Below are 6,000 nucleotides of genomic sequence, written 5' to 3'. Positions count from 1 at the left end.
AAATATAGATCAATGGAACAGAATAGAAAGCCCAGAGATAAATCCACGAACCTATGGACACCTTATCTTTGACAAAGGAGGCAAGACTATACAATGGAAAAAAGACAACCTCTTTAATGAGTGGTGCTGGGAAAACTGGTCAACCACTTGTAAAAGAATGAAACTAGAACACTTTCTAACACCATACACAAAACTAAACTCAAAATGGAATAAAGATCTAAATGTAAGACCAGAAACTATAAAACTCCTAGAGAAGAACATAGGCAAAACACTCTCTGACATAAATCACAGCAGGATCCTCTATGACCCACCTCCCAGAATGTTGGAAATAAAAGCAAAAATAAACAAATGGGGCCTAATTAAACTTAAAAGCTTTTGCACCCATTATTCTTAAAAGAACACTCTTCTGAGAAATTAAATAGATTTTGGGGACTAAGAGTTGGAATAGGAGCTTGCTCTGTCCACTCTATGCATCAACGTGGTATTACAGTACTTCCAGTAATGGTGCACCCCCTTTGGGGAAAAAATATTGTTTTAAAAATGAGACTGAGTATTGATGTTTCTACAGATAAGCTTGGAGAAGGAAATGGCAACCCACTCCAGTATTCTTGCCTGGAGAATCCCATGAATAAAGGAGCCTGGTGGGCTATGGTCCATAGGATAGCAAAGAGTCAGACACAACTGAGTGATTGAGCATGCATGTGCACACACACACGCATGCACACACACACACACACACACACTCCTGAGAAATTAGCTTCATATTTTAGAGAGCAGTTCTCAGGAATTCACCTGTATATAAACAGTGCTGATTTGCTTAGTGGGAGAGGAGGAGGGACAACAGAGACAAAGCTGTTAGAACACCTTTTCAATTCTTTACTTTGAAATATCATTGAAATCTCTAGTAGTTTTTCTGTGTAGATTTTGACCCCTCTTTCTTTATACTTGTTATTTTTCTGTTCCACCAATTTGCTCTTAACTTTTCAGAAATTCCTCAAATTTTCTAAGTTATTTCACCCTTTCTCATTTCTTAATTGGAGAAGGAAATGGCAACCCATTCCAATACTCTTGCCTGAAAAATCCCATGGACAGAGGAGCCTGGTAGGCTACAGTCCATGGGGTTGCAAAGAGTTAGACACGACTGAGCAATTTCACTTTCATTTTTTCTTTTTAATTTCTTAATGAAGGTGTAGATTTATCCTTTATGAAATGTTTTTATGTCATCTCAAGAATTATGTTGCAGGAAAGGAGTTAGAAAGTTGTTTGTTCCATAACCTTAACCCAAATGCTGTTCTTTGGATTTTTCAGGAAAAATTGTGTGACCTTGGTTAGAGCATGTTTAATGATTCAATGGAAGGGATGCAGATGTTAGAAGGTTCAAAGGTGAGTAGTGGATGCAGAAGTCACAGGACAAGTATAGATGACTGCCTACACAGTGGTAACATTTCCAATTTAGATTATCATTTGCTATTTCACATGTGGCATGCATATCTTTACAATAGATGTAATAGAAATATTATGCAATATTTTGGAGGAGCTGATAGCATGAAGGGCAGCATGTGCTCCATGATGCTGGAAGTGTAGATCTTGAGCAAAGAGTATAGATCTCAAGAGGCCAGAGGCTCCAGTTCCAACAGCTGTTCAAACACAGGTTTGTTAAGTCGCTTTGAGTAAATTACTTTAGTTTTTCCAGAGTATTATTTCCTGTCCCCTACCCACCTCAGAATTGCTCTGTGAGGATTTGTAAGCAAAGCACTTAAGACTTTTTAGCTCATATGTGTATGCCTCTCAAGGTTATACATTGATAGGCCTCTAATTGCTCAGTTGCCCTTTGAGAACACATTCTCTAAGTCAGGGTTTCTGAGACATCCATGGCCCACCTACTTTAAAATTACTTTATTTCATTATTTAAAAGATTCTTAGCAGCAGCCCAAGGCTACTGAACCAGAATTTCTATGGATGAGCCTGATAATCAGCATTTTCCCAGTCCTTTTATGAGTCTTTCCCAGGCCAAGTTTGGACGATCGCAGCTTTAGGGCAGGGAGCTCCCCAGGCCTGCCAACTAAAGAGTTGGTTAACGTAAAATAAGTTACAGATATTTTTTATGTGAAAGGACAACCACAGTTTAAAATTTTTATAATTTTTAAATCAGCATAATTAAGATGTTCTTAAGTGATAGCAAACTTTTAAGGGAAAAATTGACTTGATCTGAAGCATTTTGGATGAAAATATAAAAATCTGTAAGACTGTCATACATTCCTTTCATCATCATTTTGGAATGTATTGCTACTACATCAAATACAGTTTCTGAGGTAAAACTGGATAATTATAGGAGTCACACACGAGTCCTCTTTTCCCTTTAGATCCAGTCTGCAGGACGTCAGGGTAGAAGGAAGTGAAGTCTCCAGATCCTTCCAGCTGTCACTGTAGACAAATGATAGGAAAGAGGGAAACTACTCCAGCCAAACAAAACTTGTAAAAGAGGCCCAGCCTTGGAAATCTCCGTGGTGATGCCCAACTGCTCTAATTCATTGTAAGAAGCCTGGAGACTGGGACTCTGCAGACACGCAGAGGAAGTCCTGTTTACCGTCCTGGGGTCAATCCTTGGAGCCAGGTCTCTAAGAGCTTGCCACTGCAGGCTGCTCCCAGAGTCGACTTGGGTACTTGCTTCCCTCTGCTTGCCTGGCTCCCTCACAACTGCCAAGAGGGTCTACATACTTGGAAGGTCTTTCAGTCTTAATATTAAGGGAAAAGCAGTAAGTTGAGTGCCCAAATCCTTTGGTAAATATTTTCTCTGTCATATACATTATAATTTTGGTTCTAACACAATTGATTTCGTGATAGCAAACAACTGCAAAAATATCTCTTTTTTTACTGAATAGGAAGTTTCTTTGAAATAATTATATTTAATTTATTGTTTTTACACCTTTTGAAATCCCTCATAGGAACAGTTGTATTTAATTTTTCTTTCTGTTTCTGTAATCAAGAGGATTAATACCATCTTGAAAGAAAAACCTTAGTCTAGCTTTGTCTTTTTAGCTCTCTGTCAAAATCTTTTCAAATATCCTAATGAGGTCATTGGTATTTTTGAAATCACTATTAAATTCTGAACCAAAGCTAAACTCCACCATATATGAAACTGCTGGAGCTGCTGAAAGAGTCAGTGAGCCAGTGTACAGACAAAAGTTAAGTTTAATTCTTAGCCATCTGGGAGCATCTACATTTGCTCTTTTCCTCAGAACACATCATTGGAATCTCTAAATAGTTAGATATTTATTGTCAACTCTGATTTTAATATCTAGGGCTACTCTTATCTAGTCAGAGACTTTATTTCAACATTTTCCTGGGAATTATTCGGAAGCACTAATGAAGAAAGCAGATATTTTCATTCAAAATAAAGCAGAGCGTTGAAGAAACAGTATTTCAAAAGAACTTCCCTGATGGCTCAGTGGGTAAAGAATCCACCTGCGATGCATGAGACACAGGAGATTCGAGGTGGATCCTTAGCTTGGGAAGATCCCCTGGAGGAAGAAATGGGTACCCACTCCAGCGTTCTTGCCTGGAAAATCCCACGGACAGAGGAGCCTGGTGGTCTACAGTCCAAAGGGTCGCAAAAGAGTTGGATGACTGAACAATTAAGAACACACAGTAATTCAAAAAGTGTTGGTTATTTCAATGCTGAATACTAACTTGTAACAATAAGCAAAATTTAACATCTGAATAAATCACCACATCTTTATTCTCATTTTCGGTAAAGGTAATAGACCTTAATGAGTATAAATAGATTTATTTTTTCCCCCAGCCTTCACTTTTCTCTCCAAACATTCATTAATGGTCTAAGTTTTATCTTCTTTCAGATAATGGACAACTAAGAGGGAAAAGGCACAAAATCAAACTATCAGGATGCTTGCTGAATCATAAAAAGTTTTCATCTATTTTTGTGACAAATTGCATTATGTATTTGATAATAACACTACTAGCATTTTAATTCTATATGCTAAAGAATCTGCCTGCCAATGTAGGAGACACAAGAGATGTGGGTTCAATCCCTGGGTTGGGAAGATTCCCTGGAGGAGGAAATGGCCCCTCACTCAAGTATTCTTGCCTGGAAAATTCCATGGGCAGAGGATCCTGGTGGGCTACAGCCCATGGGGTGACACAAAATTGGACATGACTGAGCACACACAAATGAAATGTGAGCTCCTTCAGTGCATAAACCAAATTATATTTGTTTATTCTCTTCATACAGACTTGCTTTTTGCGCAACCTGGGGAGAAGGAGGACTTATGTCCAGAGACCAACTCCAAAGATTCTGCTTGGCCATGGCAGTTTTTAATGGGAAAAAAAGGAAGTGGAGGGAAGAATCTCAGTGAATCATTGAGGTAGGAGGTAGGGTTCTGCATATTTCTCCATCACTGACTTGTTCTTCAGATAATATCTTGCCTGCATGACCTGTCTGCAGGATTGCTAAGGGGGCTGTTGGGAGAGAGAGCTAGTCATTTTTTAATAGCTTAATTCTGCATTCTTCTTCTCATCTGGAAAAAGAATGAACAGGTTAGACAACAGTGTGCATTTAGATAGCATGTCAGGAATTAATTTCAGTTGCTTTGTGATCTCATTGTTACAATTGGTCTTTTTAAATTTAGAGGGGAACAGAAATGGGGCAAAAGAGCTGCTTTCATAGATGCTGCAGAAGAGGGTGGATGGAGCCCTTGAGGAACAAGAATTTGAAAGTGAGTTTTCTTCTCAATACAAGGTTCATGATGAGTTCCTGGAGGTTTAAGGAGCCTTACCTTTGAATGACTTGGCATGCTAAGTAGAAAAAGTAGAGGATTAATATTAATAAATCTAAAAATCTACAGAACCCATTTGGGGGCTGAGAGCCAACAGGCTTGAGAGAAATGCACAGATAACAGGTGTTTCCTTGAATAATAAAATATTTTGATATTAGGAAAATTTTTCGTGAAAGTCTAGAGTTTTAACTTCTCTTAGAGTTCAATAGATTGGTCAACCATTGACAATAAATTCTTTGGAGCTGATTTGAGACTACTCTTTTGTTGCAACCTCAGTTCTCCAGTTTAATCGGCTAACCTCTAGTGTTTTATTTTCTTTAGATACTTGGGTTTGTAACCCCTCCCTTACTATAGACACTTAAAATTTAAAGTTAACCAGAACAAGTTGGATATTCTTGGCATTTAAAAACATTTGCAATGAGTTTTTGGTGAATTAAACTTGTTCTCTGTTGGTACACCCACCAGGAAACTCAGGCCTATCTTGAGACCCCAACCAACACCCATCCCCAACAGTGAAATTCAAATATCACTCAGGAGCATCTGGCAAATAACCATCTTGACAGTGAGTCCCAACATTGTGTGAAAAAATTGGGGTCCATCTTCTAATCATTTGTAGCTTCAAAGATATGACCATAGTGTCAGTGATATCATGAAGATTATTGGTGAAGTGTGATGAGGTACAGATAATATGTCTTTTACTGCCCTGATCCACAGCAAGACTGCTGGCTTTATATGCCACATTCGAGTAATTTAAAAAAAAAAAAACAGGAAAAAACATTTTATGAATTCTTTGAATTGTGGATTTAACATTTTAACATCATTTGTGAGTGATCCTAAAGATTCACAGAATATAGTTATTTATAATTATGTGAAGGCTAGCCTTTGAAGACTGGTAGGAGCCATACAGGCCTTATATACTCATATCACCATGTAACATTGTTGTCCCATCTTTCTTTTTATGTATGTGCTTTATGGTATATATATTGTATAATAGTATAGTGGTCTCAAAATAGGAAAATGTCATGGACTGACTCTAATAATGACTAGCAATTTAAATAGGTTTTCAGTTTACCTCAGGTGTAGATTTTAAATATTTTTCCAGATTTGGGGACTATTTCCAGTAATAAATCATAAACCATGTTGGCAGAAACATTCTCTAGACTTTCTTTAATTTTGGCTATTACTAGTATAGTTATTTTCTTCCTGC

General features: G+C 37.7%; 1 pseudogene; it reads left to right on the top strand.

Annotated features, from left to right (window-relative positions):
• The first annotated feature begins 386 nt into the window (after positions 1 to 386).
• Positions 387 to 515, top strand: LOC122695690 (annotated as a pseudogene).
• Positions 516 to 6,000: the final 5,485 nt, after the last annotated feature.

The sequence above is a fragment of the Cervus elaphus genome, chromosome 5 (assembly GCF_910594005.1).
Source record: "Cervus elaphus chromosome 5, mCerEla1.1, whole genome shotgun sequence".
In the NCBI taxonomy this organism is placed as follows: domain Eukaryota; kingdom Metazoa; phylum Chordata; class Mammalia; order Artiodactyla; family Cervidae; genus Cervus; species Cervus elaphus.
The sequence above is the reverse complement of the archived record's forward strand: the minus strand, read 5'-3'. Positions and strand labels throughout refer to the sequence as shown.